Source organism: Sturnira hondurensis, unplaced genomic scaffold (genome assembly GCF_014824575.4).
Source record: "Sturnira hondurensis isolate 20B ecotype Veracruz unplaced genomic scaffold, ASM1482457v3 Scaffold0004257, whole genome shotgun sequence".
In the NCBI taxonomy this organism is placed as follows: domain Eukaryota; kingdom Metazoa; phylum Chordata; class Mammalia; order Chiroptera; family Phyllostomidae; genus Sturnira; species Sturnira hondurensis.
This window is the reverse complement of record NW_028076888.1, coordinates 5,399,394-5,419,401: the sequence shown is the minus strand read 5'-3', so window position 1 is coordinate 5,419,401 and position 20,008 is coordinate 5,399,394. Positions and strand designations below refer to the sequence as shown.

Genomic DNA, 20,008 nt, shown 5'->3' with positions numbered 1-20,008 from the left:
TGAGACGCAGCGGGGAATGTGCGTGGAGTGCCTCTGCTCCCTACTGAGGTGGTGGGCGTCCGGGGACCAGTTCTTGCGAGCCTGCCCAAGGTCCGGGCTACCCTCACTGCTGTCTTTTTGGGTGTCGTGTTTGCTTGAATGAATGACGGAGAAGCTGTGATAAGTCAGACTTCAGAATTGGGAAGGCATTTTCTAAAAAAAACAGGCAAAGTGAGCCTCTTGTATCAAGGAAAACTTATAGTATTTGTTGTCATTAACTTTCAAATGAAGTCAGAATTTTGGAAAACATGAATCCACTTTTGTGAGCTAGGCAGTTTCCTGATACTTAAAAGAGTTCTGATGAGATGGGGTTGATACTGAGTGTGCTGTTTTTGATTGTGTATAAGAGTCCGTCAACATTTGAAGCTCTGTATCCCTTACTGAACTGATATTTTCTAAATTATCAGTGCGTGATTTTACAAAATTATACATGAATAAACTGTCCATTCAAAGTGCAGCCTAGACCAATGGATTTTAATGGAACAAGATATGAAAGTTTCTCGGTTTCACATTTGTATACATTGTCACTGATTCTTAGGAGGTGCCATTGCCCAGTTTGGGTGTAGTGTCAGAGAACAGTGTCCACAATCGTGTGGGAAAGGCGTTCAAAGGCTCCTTCCTTTTCCCACTATATGTTTGTGTCAGGCTGTGTTTTCTCCGTTTGTTTTAACCAAACCAGCTCCGCACAACAGATTGGATACAGAGCGGATATGAGAGTCCAGCTGTCTTCTATTAGACAGAAAACGAGATTTTCAGGAAAGTTAAATCATGCTCTTCTCACTGATTATTTTTTTCTTTTGGAAGCTAGTTTTTATAAACATGTTATTCATATTAACAGGTAATATATTACTTTTAATGAATCAGTGTTTTAAAATTTTCTCAGTTTTGATTTTAATTTAAGTATCAGTGTATACGATCTTCACCAACAAAAGTTCTTTAGGATCCTTCATACTTTGTAAGAGTGTGAAGGGGCCTGGGAACCAAAATGACTGAGAACTACAGTCCTGCACGGGCAGGGCTCTTCGCCGCGCCCCACGTGCCAGCACCCAGCGCGCTCCGCTCCGGTGCCGCCGCTCCCTTCCTGCCTTTGTGTTACTGTGGGGTTTTTGTTTGTTTTCCAGTTTAGTGCTATGTAGATTTCAGACCCTATAAGACATCATGATTTTTTTTACAGTCAATATGGATTTACACTTGTTCTTTCCTTTGCTCCTTGTACCTTCCTGCCTTCCTGTGCTTCTGTCCAGGACCGTTTCCCTTCTGTCTGCCAGACCTGTTAGTATTTCATGTAGGGTGATGTGCCAGTGACGAGCCCTCTGGTTTTGTTCATTGGAAAACGACTTCATTTTTCTTCACTTCTTCTAAGGCTTTTTAAAATTTTGAAGTTACTCTTTTTCATAATAATGTTGTATAATAAATGAATTTTAAAATCCATTGCAGTAGTCCCTTACGCCTTTCACCCAGACTCCTGAAGTGTGAACATTTACTTCATCATATGTATTCTCTTTCTTCCCAGCTTTTTCTCCCTCCCCCACTTTTTCCCTTTCTCCTCCTCCTCCCTCCCTCTTTTGCCCTTTTTCTCCCTTCCTCCCATACATACACGGGTACACACAGGTGTGTGTAGGTGTGTATACAAACCAAGAAAATAATTTCTTTCTAATACATCATCTATATGTTGTGTGTTCACCACCCCAAGTCAAGTCTCCTTCCATCACCTTTTATCTCCCCCATCCCCTTTTCTACCTCCCCCATCCCTGTCCCTCTGTCAAGAAAGTAATTTGACAGAATCCTATTATGTAATCTGTAGACCTTGCTCAGATTTAGTCAGTTAATTTTTTTCTCATCTCCAATTCAGTCCATGACCACGAATTTTGACTGTATCACTTTGGAACAGTGTTCCCCAGGCTTTCTTTGTCTTTTGTGCCCTTGATATGTAGGCAGTGTTGTACCCTGCACCTGAACTTGGGTTTGTCTCTCTTCCCCTCAGGGTCAGATTTGTTCCCTGCATTTCTGGTAGGAACACCACAAAGGCGGTTTTGTGTCTTTCTCAGCACCTCGTGTCAGCAGGCGCACGCCACAGACTTGCTGCACAGCCTGTGACTTCACCGGTTCTGTTGGTTGAGGCGGTGTCTCCCGTGTCTCCACTGTAAAGTCGTATTTTCTCTTAGCAATTAATAAATGTCTTTTGAGGAGATGCTTTGAGACTGTGTAAGTACCTTATTTTCATCAACTTTTACCCTCGGTATTTAGCATCCATCAATGACTCTTAATCAGTTATTATGAGGATAGCTGAATCCTCACTAATGGTTGCCTTGTATCAGTTACTATGAGCATTTCTGAATGGTGATTTTCTGAACCTCTTACTTTGGAAACACAGCCATGAGCTACGACGTAGCTCTGCTTCAGCCTGTGCCGGACCATGCGTGTGATGGGGGTCCTGGAGGGTTGTAACGGAGCTGAAGAATTCCTGTCGCCTAGTCTCGTGGCCCGGGACTTGGCCCAGGGAGAGGTGGTGGCAGAACCGGCAAGGCTGTGGTTGGGAAGGCGGACGACTTCCACCCGGACCAGGGCGCCAGTGAGGGGCTCCCGGAGGAGGTTCCGGAGGAACCGGCCGAGTCGTTGAAACTGGGACAGAAGAAATAAATGTGCAGCTGAAAAAGTGGAAGAGAAAAGGAAACTGCAGGAGAAGAAAAAGAAGGAGCGCCCCCAGGAAAATCCGCAGGCAAGGGGTGGGGAGAAGCTTTCGCAGACGTCAGCGAGCTCCCTAAAGGTTTGAACACACCCCCCCAACGCTGAAAGGTGTTCGCAAACCGAGAGGAATGTTCGAGGGGCAGCGCCTGCGCACAGGAGACCTGCGGTGGGAGGCGGCTCTCCTCGGGGAGAGCCCTCTGCGGGTCCTGGGAAAGCGGGGGGCGGGGGGGGGGTTCCAGAGGAAGGTGCCGCTCAAGGGGGTGGCAGCTGCATGCATGTTGCTCTTGAAAAGTTTTTTCTGTCCAGATCGTTAATTTACAATAAATAGTTATTTTTTCCTGAGTATTCTTTTCTTTCCCCCTAACAGTCTGTTCTTGTTTCTTGGATAAAACATCTCTTTGTTTTCTGAGATATTATTTCCATTCTTCCCTAAATAGTTTGTTTTCTCTTAGGGTTTTTTTTTTTTTAAGTTTTGGGACTCTGATTTTCATTTTTGAGGTTTCCCAAACATCTGGTGAGCCATGGCTGTCTGTTATTCAAGAAAGTGGCCTCAAAAACCAATCGCAAGGTCTCTGGGCTTCTTTGTAACATGTTAGTCAATGTAGGGTGAGTTAGAATCAGAATCAGAGCTGTGTGTTCAGGCTGCCACATCCAGCTGGAAGTCGCCTCAGAAGGGACTTTCAAGAGCAATTTTGCCTCTACAAAATCTTCTCTGTATACATTGCTTTAGAATCTTTGGCTAAGATGAAGCTCCCTTTCGTGTGAGAGATATTAACAGTATTGCTTCTGGGTGGAGGGCCTGCAAGTTGTCCTGCTCATCTGGCTCCTTCTGCTTTCCTCTATTAAAACAGTTGTTTTTGAATTTGGAATATTGCTTTCATAAATCAGAAAAACATCAAAAGGGGTGAGTTTTCTTCATTGTCCTTTCTTCAGTGACCATCAGGGTATGGGAGAGATTGAAGCAGAACCTGGAGTTTTCAATTAATTTAGTGCAATCAGGTGGCTAGATACTAGACACAAGTTAAAGAGATTTTACTTAGCTGTTTCCTCAGATCAAGAATTTTCTGAAGTTGGTCCTTTTGCTGTTCATAAGTGTGATGATTGGGTGTTCACGCTCTTGTGTGACTTGGGCCTCCCATAAACCTTGTTAAGACATCGGCACATGACCCATCTGACATGAAAAAAGAGAATTTTCAGAAGTTAAGGGCTGACAAACCCAACTTGTTAATAAACTGCTCACTAAATTTCATGAGGGTGAGAATACCTTTTTTTGTTTGCTGCTTTATCTATAACTCCAGCACAATGTCTGACTTAGTAGGCTCTCTATAAGTGTATGTTGATGAGTAAATAAATTTAATGGAATTGGCTACTGCTGGGAAAAAAATGGTGTGGGGGAGGTAATCAGATACTCATGAGAGAAAATCATCTTTGACCCTTAGCTCACAACGTACATAAACCAGAGTGGTAAATCTACAGAGCTTTCAGAAAAACATAGACTATCTTCTTGGCTGTGGGGTAGGAAAGTATCTCTTAATTAGGCTATAAAACCCACTATCATAAAAGAAAAGAGACTATATCAAAACTAAAAACTTCTGTTCATGGCAAGTTAACAGTAAGAAAGGACAAGCCATTCACCGGAAGAAAATGTTCATGATATATGTGTACCTGACAGGGGTCTTGTATCTAGAATACATAAAGAACTACAAATTAATAAGAAAAAAGTCAAATAACCTCATTTTTAAAAAGTGTATGAAAGGCTTGAACAGGTATTTTAATAAAAAGCATTTCCAAATGGTTATTGAGCGTATGAAAAGATGCCTAGGATTGCTACTCATTAGGGTAATATAATGTGAGATCACAGTAAGTCATGATTACATACCCAGCAGAATGGCTAAAATTAAGGGCTGAGAATACTAAGTGTTTGCAAAATTGTGGAACAGCTGTAGTGCCCATACATTGCTGATGGGAGTGAAGCCAGTTTGAAAAAACTGTTATTTTCCACTCAAGTTAAATATACTTATTTTGTGATGCAGTAATTCCATCACTAGGTACAGACCCTAAAGAAATGAGTGCATATATCGATGAAAAGACATGTACAAGAATGTATGTAGCAGGTTTATTTAAAATAGCCAAAACCTGGGAGAGGGGGCAGGTGTCATCAGCAGAAGAATGAGCAATTCATGGAATAGACATATAAGGAATATTACATAGAAAGAAAACAGGATAAATTACTGGTCTCTGCAGTTTCATGTGTGAATTTAAATAATTCTTTCAAAGAATCCAGATGTGAAAGAATACATACAATTTTATAAAGTTCAAGAATAGATGACGCTAGTATTGATGACCAGAGTCGTGGTGGTTGCCTGGAGGAGGGTCTAGATGGGAAGGGCTGCCGTGTGCAGTGCTGGGCCGCGCCCTGGGTCTCAGTCCGAGTGCTGATGGCAGCGTGTGCACATGCGCACATTCTCCAGGCTGTGTACTTAGAATGCGCTATGTATATTATGTCTCAATTTAAATAGTTGTGGCTCATCTTTATCAGACTAGAAGAATATAAGGTTTAGAACTTTTAAGTCACAATCAAAGGGAAGAAAAAAGAATCGGATCAGCAAAGGTTAGGAATGGTGGGGGCAGAAACCCTATAAAACTAAGGGTAATAAGCAACAACAAATATTCACAAAATTTTTTTGAAATCCTGTGTTAAAGTTGGACCCCAGACTCAGTACGATCTGAGGAAAAAGCAAAGGCCAGGTCTGTGCTGATCGCAGGAGACACATCTAGAACAGAACAACGTTGACAACTTGAAGGCACGGGATGGGCGAGATGTCGAGAGCACACGCAAACCAAAAGAAACGGAATTGGCAGCACTCACATTAGGCAGATTAGAAAATAATTAAAGGAACGGTCGGTTCATGCCATTACAAAGTTCACTCCACATAGGAGGCAAAAATTATGAAACTTTACACAGTTAAAAATATTTTGTCAAAGTATGCAAAGAAAAAGCTATTAAAATAAATTTAAAACCATTTAGTTGAAGCTATTAACATGCTTCAGAATTTAATAAACCAAAAGGCAAAAAATAAATAAAATGAAATAACTGGGTAACATAATTAGTAAAATGGTTTGGTATATAAATATATAGAATTTTGTGCACATAAAAGAGGGAATATTAAGGTTTTTTTAGTACTTACGATACATTTGTGAAACATTGTATAAATTGGCCATCAAGAAATATCTCAAAGTCCAAAAAGCAGAGACCATGAGGAAGCCCCCTTTCTCTCTCCATAAAGCAATCAAATTAAAGTTTGCAATAAACCCTGTAAGAAAAATTTGGGCATTTGAAAAATTTTGAACACTGTTCCTCACAACTCCTTTCATATAGATTGTTTGGCTGTTTATGCTGTTCTTTGACCTTCTTGAATTTACTTTTCTTATTTTTTACATATAGGAATTACAGTTAAAAAATGGCAAATAGCAAGCACTGTTTGATACTCTCTCAAAATTGATTCCTGAAACGAGGAAGCGTTGAATCACAGGGCACGATCTTTTTATACAGAGCAGTAGTTTTCCAGATAGTCACACCAGCTTCTCTCCCAGGGGTTGTGGGCACCCGCCGCAGTGTGCCTCGTGTGCCTGGTCACATAAAACACCCAGACAGTGGCAGGACCACTCTCGGAGGTTGTAATCTGCATTTATTTGATTAATAACACAGTCAGACTTTTAAAATATGTTTATTTCTTCTCAGAAATGTTTATTCAATTCTTTATTTCCTACTGGGGTATTAGTGCTTCACTTATTGATCTGTAAATGCCCTTTATATATTAAGAATATTAATTCTTTGTCATGTTTGCAAACATTTTCCCCTTTATTCCTTGCCTTTATGTTTTTTAATATATAAAAGTGATTATTTTCTCATAATCAAATCTATCGATCTTATGATATTTTCTCTATTATTTTTATGAAAGAGATTTCTTTCTCATAATTTTTAAGTAATAATAATTTGAGTAACAACAATAGCAACAGCAAACATTTATTGAGAGCTGATTATGTGTCAGGCAATGAGCTGAGTGCCCTTCTTTTAATTAATCACAAACCCCTATGAGGTAGGTGTGTCTTTGTTATCCTTTTGCCTTTGAGAAAAAAATGAGGGAAAGAGGTTCCATAGTTTGTCCACAAACACCAAACCAGTGTGATAAATATTCATCCATATTTTATTTCCATTTTTTTAAATTTAATCTTTATTGTATTTTTTCCATTTTATTCAGTCCCATTATACTCCCTCCCCTCAGCAGTCGCCGCACTGCTGTTCGAGTCCGTGAGTCCTTTTTCTTTTTTGTTCAGCCCCTCCACCCTCACCTCCCCCGTACGGGGTCGTCTGCTCTCTGAGTCTGTCTCTGTTTTGCTTGTTCAGTTCGTTCATCAGATTCCACATATGAGTAAAATCACATGGTACTTGTTTTTCTTCGGCTTATTTCTCTTAGCATAATGTTCTTCAGGCCCATCCATACTGTTGCAAAGAGTAAAATTTTCTTATTTTTTATGGCCAAGTAGAATTCCACTGTGTAAATGTTCCATAGTTGTTTTATCCACTCATCTGTTAATGGACACTCGGGCGGCTTCCATGTCTTGGCGAGTGTAAATAATGCTTCAGTGAACATAGGTGCTTATGTTCTTTCCAATTAGTGTTTTGGGTTCCTTCAAATATATTCCCAGAAGTGGGATCGCTGGTGAAAGGGTAGTTCCATTTTTAATTTTTTGAGGTAGCTCCCTCCACACTGCTTTCCACAGCGGCTGCCCCAGTCTGCATCCCCACCAACAGTGCAGAAGGGTCCCCTTCCTCCACATCCTCACCCGCACTTGTTGGTTGTGATTTATTGATGACAGCCATTCTGACAGGTGTGAGATGGTGTCTCATCGTGGTTTTAATTTGCATTTCTCTGACGATTAGTGACAGCGAGCATCTTTTCATATGTCTATCGGCCACCTGTATGTCCTTTTGGATAAGGGTCTGTTCAGGTCCTCTGCCCATTTTTTANGACAGCCATTCTGACAGGTGTGAGATGGTGTCTCATCGTGGTTTGAATTTGCATTTCTCTGACGATTAGTGACAGCGAGCATCTTTTCATATGTCTATCGGCCACCTGTATGTCCTTTTGGATAAGGGTCTATTCAGGTCCTTTGCCCATTTTTTACTTGGGTTGTTGTTGTTGGTGGTGGTGGTGGTGGTGGTGGTGTGTGTGTGTGTGTGTGTGTGTGTGTTGCGTTTGGTCAGTTCTTTATAAATTTTGAATATTAACCCCTTACCAGATGTATTGACTGATATGGTCTCCCATTCTATGGGTTGTCTGTTTATTTTGTGGATGATTTCTTTTGCTATGCCAAACCTTTTTAGTTTGATGTAGGCCCACTTGTTTATTTTTTATTTTGTTTCCCTTGCCTGGGGAGATATATCTGATAAAAACTTTCTAGGAGCAGTGTCCGAGATGTTGCTGCCTGCATTTGCTTCCAGGATTTCAGTGGTTTCAAGTCAAACATTGAAATCTTTGATCCGTTTTGAATTTTTTCTTGTGTGTGGTGTAAGAAGGTGGTCTAATTCCATTTTTCTGCATGTGCCTGTCCAATTTTTCCCAGTGCCATTTACTAAATAAACAGCTTTTAGCAGGTTGTATGTGCCTGCTTCCCCTGTCGAATATTAATCGACTGAATTGTGCTGGCGTGTTTTCTTCTGTCTGTCCACGGTTGTAAGTCTTCCTCTCTGGCTCGTGGGCAGCTGGTCATTCTGGGTGGTTTCTCTACGGTTTGGGTGTAATTTCAGATTGGTCTTGGGAGGAGACTAGTGTAGTTTTCATTCACTCTTCTGCCATCTTGGGTCCTCTGTCCATATTTTATTTCAGTTTTTATGGTTTGTTTTGATATATATCCCTTTAATGTGAAATTAATAAAGTAAAATGAAATGAAACTTTCAAACATCACTTTTTCTGAAACTTCCCTTCAAACAGACAAGTAATTTTCCCCATGTGTGTGTTGTACTTCATTATGTGTTAAATGTCAGTGTATAAGTCTTTTCCAAGAATATCTATTGACCTATACACTTAGAGAAGTGCCTTAGTGTTTTAATGCTGTATCTTTTTTTAAAAGATTTTATTTATTTACTTTTAGAGAGAGGTGAAGGGAGGGAGAGAGAGAGAGAGAAACATCAGTGTGTGGTTGCTCCTCACGTGCCCCGCACTGCATCCCAGGCTTGTGCCCTGACTGGAATAGAACCTGTGACCCTTTGGTTCCCAGACTGGCACTCAATCCACTGAGCCACACCAGCCAGGGCTAATTGCTATATCTTTATTATCAGTTTTAATATGTGCAATAACAAGGCTTACTTCTTCATTCTTTTAAAAACATTTTGAGTTAGAGTCTGGCTTTAGTAGTGACTGAGTATCCTCTACCAGCATAATATTCCCACCAATAACAATAGAAGTTCTGGGCAAAGTATTTTAGAAACAGTGTTTGAAGACACAAGAGAGTGACCAGAAGCAAGCAGAAACTGGGTGGATTTGATTCTTGAGAGAAGGAACCACTCTGGCTGAGAGCCAGCTAATGGTACGTACTCCATTTTGCTTGAGACCTTCTCCAGTTCGTCAGGTTCTAGCAAATAGAACTCAAGCTAAAGCTGCTAGCATATTGGTTTCAGGAATTAGGGGATAGATTTTGAGGATGCCAGAGTGACTGGGACTTGAAGATGGGTATTCCAGGAGGATAACCTTGAAGGGTAACCTTAAACTTTGCACATAAACGCCTCCCTCAAATTCTAGGCTAACCCCTGAACTGCTCACACACACAGCTGGTGCCACTGAGTCCAGCAGAGATTGGCAGCTACTTTCTGTAGAAAAGGCAGAGTTCAGTTTGAGTCTTACCAAGTCAGAGGGATTTTGGTAAACACTTTGGACTTTCCTTTGACACCCCAGAAGGAACACCCCTCAAAAGCAAGCAAACATCATATCCCAGGACTGTGGCATTTTTCCCTCGGACTAAGCACACAAAAAAGAAATAAGTAAAGCGTGAAACTGAGCCTGCCATAGATCAAGGTGATATGCTAGTAATTTAATGAAACTCAATTCTTTGGGAGGAGAAAGCATAACCCAGAACTTCCCTAGCCTATCCACAATTTCCAATATAAAATAAGAACTTACTGGACATGTGAAAATGAAGAAACAGGGACCTGTGACCCATAGTGAAGTGAAAAGTCAGTCAATAGAAATAGACTCACTGACAAAATAAGAACTTTAAAATAATATGAAAAATTATGTGAGAAGAATGTATAGTTAAAAAAAATGGCTGAACCTTGGCTGGGTAGCTCAGTTGGTCTGAGTGTTGTCCCATACACCGAAAGGTTGCAGGTTTGCTTTCTTTTTTTNCAGAACTTCCCTAGCCTATCCACAATTTCCAATATAAAATAAGAACTTACTGGACATGTGAAAATGAAGAAACAGGGACCTGTGACCCATAGTGAAGTGAAAAGTCAGTCAATAGAAATAGACTCACTGACAAAATAAGAACTTTAAAATAATATGAAAAATTATGTGAGAAGAATGTATAGTTAAAAAAATGGCTGAACCTTGGCTGGGTAGCTCAGTTGGTCTGAGTGTTGTCCCATACACCGAAAGGTTGCAGGTTTGATTTCTTTTTTTTTTTTTTGTTTATTTATTTATTTATTTGCAGGTTTGATTTCTGGTCAGGACACACACCTAGGTTGTGGGTTCAATCCCCGGCTGAGGTGCATACAGGAGGCAACCTATAAATGTTTCTCTTTCTCTTTCTCTGTCTTTCTCTTCCTTTTCTCCCTCCCTCCCCCTTCCTCCCTGCCTCTCTCTCCTTCTCTTTCTCCCTTCCTCCCTCCTTTCCTTTCTCTAAATATCAGTAAAAACATATCCTGGGTGAGGGTTTTAAAAACCATGGCTAAGGGGATGAATGGGCAGTTGCAGTAGAGATGGGGAAGTTGTCAAAAAGAACCACATGAAAGTTGAAAAATACAAATCTGTCACTGAAATTTCACTAGATGGGAATAATAGCCGATTGGGCACAAGAGAAGAAAGGATCAGTGATCTTGAATGCAAGTTGATAGAAATCCAAATTGCAGATCATAGAAGAAAAAAGATTTAAAAATAGGACCCGAACCCCAGTGACGTGTGATACAAATCAAGTTGCTTAACAACTTGTAGTCCCAACAGTCAAGAAGAGTGGGGTAGAAAACAAATACTCCAAGGAAGGCTAGCTGAAATTTTTTGATTAAAACACCCCTGCCCCTTGCAACCCAGGAACCACAGCCAGCCCTGAGCAGGATAAATTCAAAGAAAAGTACATCTCGCCCAGGCTGGTGTAGCTCAGTGGATTGAGCACGGGCCTGTGAAGCAAAGGGTCGCCGGTTCCATTCCCAGTCAGGGCACATGCCTGGGTTGCAGGCCAGGTCCCCAGTGGGGGACACATGAGAGGCAACCACACATTGATGTTTCTCTCCCACTCTTTCTCCTTCCCTCTCTAAAAATAAATAAATAAGATACTTTTTAAAAGAAGAAAAAAAAAGTACATCTTGTTATATTGTAGTAAAACTGCTGGATTCTGAAGACAAAGAAAGGAGTGATGATTAGAAGGTTACCTGACTTACTGTCAAAAGCCACGTAGCCCACCAGGCAGTGGAATGATGTCCTCAAAATGCTGAACGAAAAGACCGTCAACCTAGAAGTCTGTACACAGTGAAAATATTCATCAGTCATCAACAAGAAGAGGTGTTTTTACATAAAAGCTCAGAGAAGTTGCTGTCAGCAGACATGCGTTGTAATAAATATCAATGGAAGATCTTGACATTGAAGAGAAATAATATCAAGTAGAAGTTTGAATCCCCAGAAAAAACAGAGAGCACAGGGAATGTTAAATATGTGGGTAAATGTAAAATATATGGGTAAATGTAAAATACTATTTTAATTTTTAGTGTTAAATTTTGTAAAAGTCAATTGTCTATAGCAGCAGTAAGATTTTGTTAGATTTATAACACATACATACATACATACATACATATGTATGTGATGAACATTAGAACATAGACAAAGATCAGAAGGGGTATAAATGAAATTATTATTGCTTCTTACTAAAATACATTAATATATACAATATGGCACATGTAATAATATGCATCATGTAAAGTGCTATAATATTAATTTAGAGTAGGATCTGATAAATTGAAGATACATATGAGATCTGTCTGGAAAAGCCCAACTGTTATTAATACAACGAGAATGATTTGTACAACATCAATGTAACCAGAAAGCCAAAGAGAGTGGACTGGAATGTGCATGCGTGAACAATGACAACTTCACTGTACTAGTCAGTGGGGGTGGTAGATACTGTTGAGTGAGCACGTGTACTCTGTGGCCATCGCATTCAACGTGACTGAGCGAGTGGAGCAATGAATCTGTATCAGATTTTGCATGAAGCCTGTACACTCCTCCACGGAAACCGCTGGGATGATTCAGAAGGCCGCAGCTCTGGGCAACTGGTGATGGGCAGCTGCATCACAACAATGCGCCTGCTCATGCAACACATTTTGTGCAGTTTTTTGGCAAAACATCAAATCACCCAGGTGACTCAGCTCCCCAACAGCTCAGATTTGGTGCCCTGAGACTTCAGGCTTTTCCCAAAACTAATACCACCTTTGAAAGGGGAGAGATTTCAGACCATCCATGAGATTCAGGAAAATACGATAGGGCAGCTGATGGTGATTGGGAGAACTGTGTGATCCCAAGGTGCCTACTTTGAAGGGAACGGAGGTGTCATTGTACAGTGTATCTTGTATTGTGTATCTTCTTCAATAAATGTCTCTATTTTCCGTATTATGTAGCTGGATACTTTCTGGACAGACCTTGTATTATAATCCCTAGAGGAACCAGTTTCTAAAAAATACAAGGAAGTATATCTAAATGTCTAGTAGAGGAGACAATGAACTACCAGACATTCCTTATTCTTCTTACTTGTGTAGTCTCTGTTGTTATGCAAGATAAGCTTTCAGAACTTTTGAGAAAATAATTGCGATCTTTATTGGAGTTGTGTCAGACCTTTTAAATTAGTTTGAGAAGTCTTTTCCTTTTATTTCATTACCCTTTTGTTCCTTTTCTGTAAGGTTTTCTTTATATAGCTCTAACATACTTTAAGATTATTCATTACTAATTTTGTTTGTTTTTTAAATTTTTTAAATTACAGTTCAGTATTATCCTGTATTAGTTTCAGATGCACAACAAAGTGGTTAGACAACCATGTACTTTACAGAGTGGTTCCCTGGCTGCTTCAAGTCCCTACCTGGCCCCATGCACAGTTACTATGCTATTATTGACTGTATTCCCAATGCTGTACTTTACATTCCCTTGACTGTTTTGTAACTACCTGTGCTTTTTAGTCCCTTGTCAATCCTTTTATACCCAGCCCTCCAAACCCCCCTCCTGTCTGACAGCTGTCAGTCTGCTCTCTGTATCTATGAGTCTGTTTCTGGTTTGTTTATTTTGTGTTCTTTAGATTCCACATATAAGTGAAATCATATAGTATTTTTCTTTCTCTGTGTGAAGTCAGACACAGTAATTTTGTATTCTTGTGGCTACTATGAAAGGAATTTCTCTTCATTATATTTTAATTGCTTATTGCTAGTGCATAAGAGTGCTACTGAATTTTAAAATATATGTGTGTGTGTGTGTGTAATATATCTAGCCACGTCATTAAACTTTCTTATGATTATGCTGATTTTTCTAAATATATAATATTGTTGACAGTCAATTATTTTGTGACCTTTCCAGTTCTTAGACATTTTAATTTTATTTCCTGCTTTATTGCTTGGGATGGAACTTCAAAAATCATGTCAGATTTCTAAACATTCAGTGAATGTCCACTATAAGTCGGTCAGTGTTTTAGGTTCTGGGGAAACAGCAGTGAATAAGGCAACAGTATTGTTCAACAACAGCATATTTGTAACATTAGAAAGGTTACAAAGGTGTGTGTATTTGACAGCTAGAGCAGTATTATATAGCTAGTAATTGCAAGGAGCAGGAACGTGCTCCCAGCCAGGTGAGCAGAGGAAGCTGTGTTGCTGGGGGAAGTGACCTGGTGCAAATGGCAGGCTCTGAATTGGACTGGGAGAAACCCTCGGTGGTGGGTGGAGTATCAGGGGTGGAAGACTGGAGGATGAAGGTGTGTCAGGGGCTGAGGGACAGATGAGTTTGCCTTAGTGCAGGGTGAATGCATGGGAATGGCTTGTACAATTATATCAAGGCTCCTTGGAGGTTCCAGAGCGATGTTTCAGGGGCAAAGAGGGGACAAGCAGGTGGGACTCTGGGTTTTTCCATGCTCCAGCTGACTCTAAAAACCTGGGCAACATTACTTGTATGTTTTGCATGTTGGGTTCCCATTTTTTTTCTTTTTTTTAAAGACCTTTACTTTTTTTTTTTTTTTTAATTTAGAGGGGAAGGAGAGGGAGAGAAACATCAATGTATGGCTGCCTTTCATGCGTCCCCTGCTGGGAGTTGGCCTGCAGGGAACTGGCCTGCAACCCAGGTATGTGCCCTGACTGGGAATCGAACTGCGATCGTCTGGTTTGCAGGCCCACGCTCAATCCACTGAGCTACACCAGCCAGGGCTCCCATTTTTTTTTCTGCACAGATTTGTTGAACATCTACCAGGTATCAGTAGAAACCAAGTAGTGTTCTAGGTACTGTGAATGCGGCCATGAATACGGCCGCATCTACCTTCATGGAGCTTGCCTTCTAGTGGTGGGGAGAAAGGGAGGCAGCAGGACCAGGAACAAGATGTAAGCATCCTGTAAGCAGAATACCAGCAATAAAGAGTTCTTGGAAGGTTGTAATTTTAATGGAATGATCTGGAAAGACCATTGTTAACCCCAGTAGGTGACATTTTAAGCAAAAACTTGAAGAAAATGAGTAAGCAAGCCATGCAGTTTTCTGGGGAGAAGGAGTTCCAGGAAAAGGGAACCACCCGTGCCCAAGCCTGAAGAGGGGCCCTGTCTGGCAAATTCTAGGAACAGAAAGGAGGCCAGTGAGTGGTCAGGGTGGACTGCAGAAACGCTAGTGGAGTTTTCAGGCAGAAGGAAAGCAATCCCGCGTGAACACACAGAAATGCAGGAGGGAGTGAGGAGCCCAGGAAAGGGCAAGTAGCAGTGACTGCCAGCTGTATGTGATAATGCAGTACCTTTGTTGTGGGGTGAAAACTTTGTGACAGTAAGGTGGAAGGATGGAGTGAAGGTGTTCTAAGTGCTAGAACTGAGGGTAAAGTGGTAACATTTCCCAGTTGTATAAAACTAGAACGGCAGGGATGTGTTGTGACTGAGATATTGGCTCTCAGATATTTTAGTCTCAGGGCTTCCCTCTCAGAAGTTGGAGATCCCCCACTGGGCAAACACCGCAGGGTCGCTGGGAACAGGATCCTTTGGTGGGTGCTGAACTTAGAGGTGGGATAGCCAAGTGTTCCTTCCAGCTCTTTCCTAACTGCAGAAGGAGAGTTCGTGACTTGACAGTGGAGAAGTCCATCAGAAACCACCTGACTACAGGCTAACAGAGGGAAGCCCTGAATAAAAACGTCTGCGAGAAGAGATAGTAAAAGAGGTCAACAGGAAAACAGATGGTCAGATGACAGCTGTTAAGACCAAAATTTCAGTATTTACAATAAGTGTAAATAGACAACTTCATCAAAAGCAAAGTTTGTTAAGATTAAATAAAGCCCTGGCTCGTGTGGTTCAGTGGATTGAGTGTGGGCCTGCGAACCAAAGGATCGTGGTTTGATTCTCAGTCAGGGCACGTGCCTGGGTTACAGGCCAGTTCCCAGCGGGGGACTGAAGAGAGGCAACCATACATTGATATTTCTCTCCTTCTCCTCTAAAGATAAATAAATAAAATCTAAAAAAATATTTTTAAAAAACAGATTAAATAAAAAGCAAAAACAAGAAACTAAACCCGATTCAGTACTGCTTACACCAAGCACACCTTTAATGAAAAGACACAGGACTAACAGTGAAGTGATGGGAAAGGTACCTACCATGCAAACATTAGCCGAAGGAAAATAAACCTCAGAGTGGTCAGCCATGAGGAAGGTTTGGACCTTCCATATGCACAAAGCAAAATTGGACAGAACTGAAAGGAGAACTAGAGAAATCTATCATAATGGAAAGTTTTAAAATACCTTTCTCGATAATTGGAGGTACAAATAACATTCTAGCAACGGAGTTAACAAACTGAACCTATTTTTAGATGGACATAGATGTCATATAGGGTGATCATAAGGTGGTCACTTTGTCGCACACAGCAAACTAGTCTAATACTGTATGCCAACTGTAATTGAAAAATTACTTCAAATTTTAAAAGTTAGTGCACTGTATACACACATACATAGATATGACAGTGTACCCAGTAGAGATAGCAAGTGTACAAAAGGGGTGTTCAGCCTCATCAGTTGTCGGGGAAATGCCCGTTCAGAGCAGAATGAGCCATCACTCCACGCCATCGGAGTGGCTGAGACTGAAAAGCAGGGCCCCCGTGTTGGACGGGGAGCAGCTGGAGCGCTCGTTCTCGCTGGTGTGAGTGTAAGCTGGTGTTAACACTGGAAACTGTTGACAGTGTCTGTTAAAGCTGAGAATACACACACTCCAGATGATCCAGCAGCTCCCCTCCAGCCAGATCTGTGAGCATGTCGATAGCAGCAGCGCCATTCGTAGCGTGTCCCAAACTGGAAGCAGATCAGCTGTGGTCGGGTCTTGTCGTCTGTCAGGGTCTCGTGCAGCAGTTGGAGCACGTGACCCGTGGCCACAGCACACTCCCGAGCCACGGAAGCCTTTGCAAAAGAATGCTCTCGGTATTATTCCATTTACATAAAGACAGAAACTCAGCAAAATTCTTGTGGTGCTGGGAGTTAAACGGTGACTGGAGGAGACACGAGGGATGCCCCCGGAGGCTGTCCGTCCATTTTTTTATTATCTGGGTGGTAGTTACATGGATGTTTTCACTGTGTGAAAATTCATTAGGCCGTACGTGGAAGATGTGTGTGCTTCTCGGTATATTGAGCACCAACACAAGTTTACTGAAAACTACTGTGACACTTCTTTACCTTTCAGATACACAAGGCTGGATAGCATCACAGCATTGTGTAGTCACGGCTGTGGGAAGGAGGCACGCACACTGGTGGGAAAGAGCTGGAGACCACCTCCCGAAGAGTGTGGTTTGTCCGTGCTTACGGACATGAGAACCGCCTCTCTCTGAGCCCAAATGCAGGGATGTGCTGCTGCGTGTGCAGACGGCACAGACGAGGACTTGTAGCTTAAGATTTGTTTGTGCTGAGCAGCAAATGTTCAGTAGCGGATGAGTGGAATAAGTGATGGTACATCCATTTAAATGGCGTGCCCTATAGCCATTAAATACAGCGCAAGACCTCTATAGACACTAATATGGAATGCCAAGTTGTGTTAATTAAAAGTAGCAAGGTGTAGAATAGTGTTCACACTGTGCTATTGTTTGTATAAAATGCACGTACACATACCCACATATATAATACACGGACACATATTATATGGGTATGTAAAAGCACTTTCACATCCCACAGTCTGTCTCTAGAAGGTATGTGAGAGACTAGTAGCCTTGCTTGCCTCTAGAAGGTATAACTGGCAGTCAGGTGGCAAGAGTGGGAAGGACCTTAATGTTTCACTATATGCCCTTTTGTATCTTTACAATGCAGCATGTAATATGGGGCTATATCTGTTAAATACTGATTTTTGAAATAATTGCTAAAAATCCCTTAGAAAGGTGTTATGCCGGAGACTGGTGTCTTGCCCCTCAAATAAGTCCAGTACGGCCACATTTCCTTTGCACAAAAACAGATCTTTGCTTTAAATACTTTATTTACTTGTTTTTATACAGAAAGGAAAGGAGGGAGAAAGAGAGGAAGAAAAACATCGGTGTGCAAGAGAAAGATTGGTTGCCTCTTTTGCACCCCCAACTGGGGACCTGGCCGGCAACGCAGGAGTTGCCCCAACCAAGAATCAGACCATCAACCTTTCAGTCTGCTGGCCAGAGCTCAGTCCACTGAGTCACACCAGCCAGGGCCAGATCTTTGGTTTAACATGAGATGGTGTGGTTGGCTTTACATATGGGTGCCAAGATGTGGGGGGGAAGATGCCCTGTGACAGGGTGCTCATACTGCAAGGCTGTGTGGGAATGAACGCGTGATGAGCAGGCAGCGAATCCAGCCGCCCTCCTGGGGCTCACCCGAAGACACCGCACTCCTTGAATGAGATGGCGGGCCCTCCCCAACTGCTCCCTTCTCTCTTTCCTTCCGAGTGTTCTAAGTGGAATCCAGATTAAGTTAAAAGTGATGCAACCCTACTGCCTCCTTTTGTTCTTTTTAAAAATGTAATTGAGATCATGCTATGAATATAACATCTGCCTTTTATGTCTTAATATATCAAAAGCATTTCCCGTGTCATCAGAAATTGTTCATTATGAATGTGAATGTTTGAGTGTTATTACATTATTGAAATATGTCGTAACTTGCCTAATCATACCTCTTTGGACATTTATGTTACTTAAATTTTTGCTATTGTTTAAAATACAGAGATGAACCATCTCTGTACATTACAGTACATTATTATTTCTTCGAAGTAGAATTGTTGAGTCAAAGGGCTGAACATTTTTAAATACTCTTGAGGTGGAGTGGTGCGTTGTCTTCCAGAAGTTTCTCCGTGTGCACTCTCTCGGCACCTCTGCGCACCTCTGCGGCTGTTGGTTTTAACTTGAAAACCTTCAGTCTCAGTAACTTCACAGCACGACTGAATGCGGAGGTAGAAGTCCCTGTCCGGTGGAACAGGGTCTGCTTCCTCTTGTGTTGTGTGGTGTCGTGGGGAAGGGCCTGGGCTCCACAGCCCGCCTGGCTGGAGTCATGCCTCTCTCCGCGCCCCCCACCCCATCCCACAGACACTGGGGCCTTAGAGAGGCTGCTGCTTCCTTCCCTTTGGACTTCCGCCCCGCTGCGGGCTCCAGCCACGCGCGTTAGGCACTGCGCAGCCGCACAGGGCACCGCGGATGCAGCGCCTCAGCGGGCTGCGCAGGTGCGTGCTGGGATCCAGAGGATCAAATCTGGGAAAAGCTCCTCAGCCTTCGGTGACACTGGGTTCCCGCACTTTGGCTGCTGTTTCCAGGTGGAGAGTGGAAATACGAAGTTTTTATTTCCTCTGTGCTTTTCTTTACATTCCATGTTCTTTGCTGTTGTGCTGTTTTTCTTATCAGTAATGTCATCTCTTATATTAAAGGTCATATATCTGCATATTATATGAGATTACAAGCGCTAGTAGAAAATAGACAAAATACTCAGCCAGCCTCAGAAACTGGGGAGGAGGTCTTAGGGAAGCTGCCATTTAACGGGTAGGGAAGGCCCTAGCTCCTCCCCGCGGCCTGGCAGAAGCAGCAGGGGGTGTCTCTGCCCTTGGTTGAACCTGAATGTGTGTCTCTCCATTCACACGGCTGACAGTAGCGACCGATACCACGTTCCTTTGGGCTTCACAAACAGGTGACAAAATACTGTGTGTGTCGACCTTTTAGAACATAGCACATTTTAATGAGTTAATATCAGATTAATATGAGGCACTTTAGAACATGGTACTTTAAACCTTTAGGAAGGAAGTTGAACACCAAATAGTAAACCTTCTGATAGCATATTTAAGATTCAAGACGTAAAAGAAAACCTAAGACGCATCTCAAACATTCATAGCATTTGGCTAAGTGACCAGAGTGTGCCTTGGTGCACTGCACACTGGGGACAGGGTTTTCTTTCTTTCTTTTTTAAAAAAATATTTTATTTTTATTTTTAGAGAGAGAGAGAGGCATTGATCGGCTGCCTCTTGTGTGCCCCCACCCGGGGAACTGGCCGGCAACCCAGGCATGTGCCCCAACTGGGAGTCGAACTGGCAACCTCTCACTTTGCGGGAGGACACAACCCACTGAGCCACGTCATGCCAGTCAGGGCCTGGTGACAGGGTTTTCTTTAAGGAACAAAATCTCCACCTTGATTTGTGTCTGAGAGTCGTCATTTCCTGAATCTGACTGTTTTGAATAACACGTGAGCCGGCGTGCAGCCGACCCACTGTTCCCAGGGCAAGTGTTTGCTCCGTTGCAGTGATGAAAACATTTCCACTGGTGAAGCAAATATTTAGAGCCAGAGGAAACATTTGGGCAGCCAGGATGTGTCAAAATAGAGCAGA

The 20,008-nt window shown here is 42.0% G+C and overlaps 1 protein-coding gene and 1 non-coding gene across 3 annotated transcripts in view; both read left to right on the top strand.

Annotated features, from left to right (window-relative positions):
• Nucleotides 1-20,008, top strand: part of PEX14 (peroxisomal biogenesis factor 14) — a 133,312-nt gene that overhangs the window by 80,500 nt on the left and 32,804 nt on the right. The window lies entirely within an intron of this gene.
• On the top strand, nt 3,801-3,904 carry LOC118986397 (small nucleolar RNA U13). Its single transcript, XR_005066366.1, has one exon. It is a non-coding gene; the product is annotated as a small nucleolar RNA U13 (small nucleolar RNA).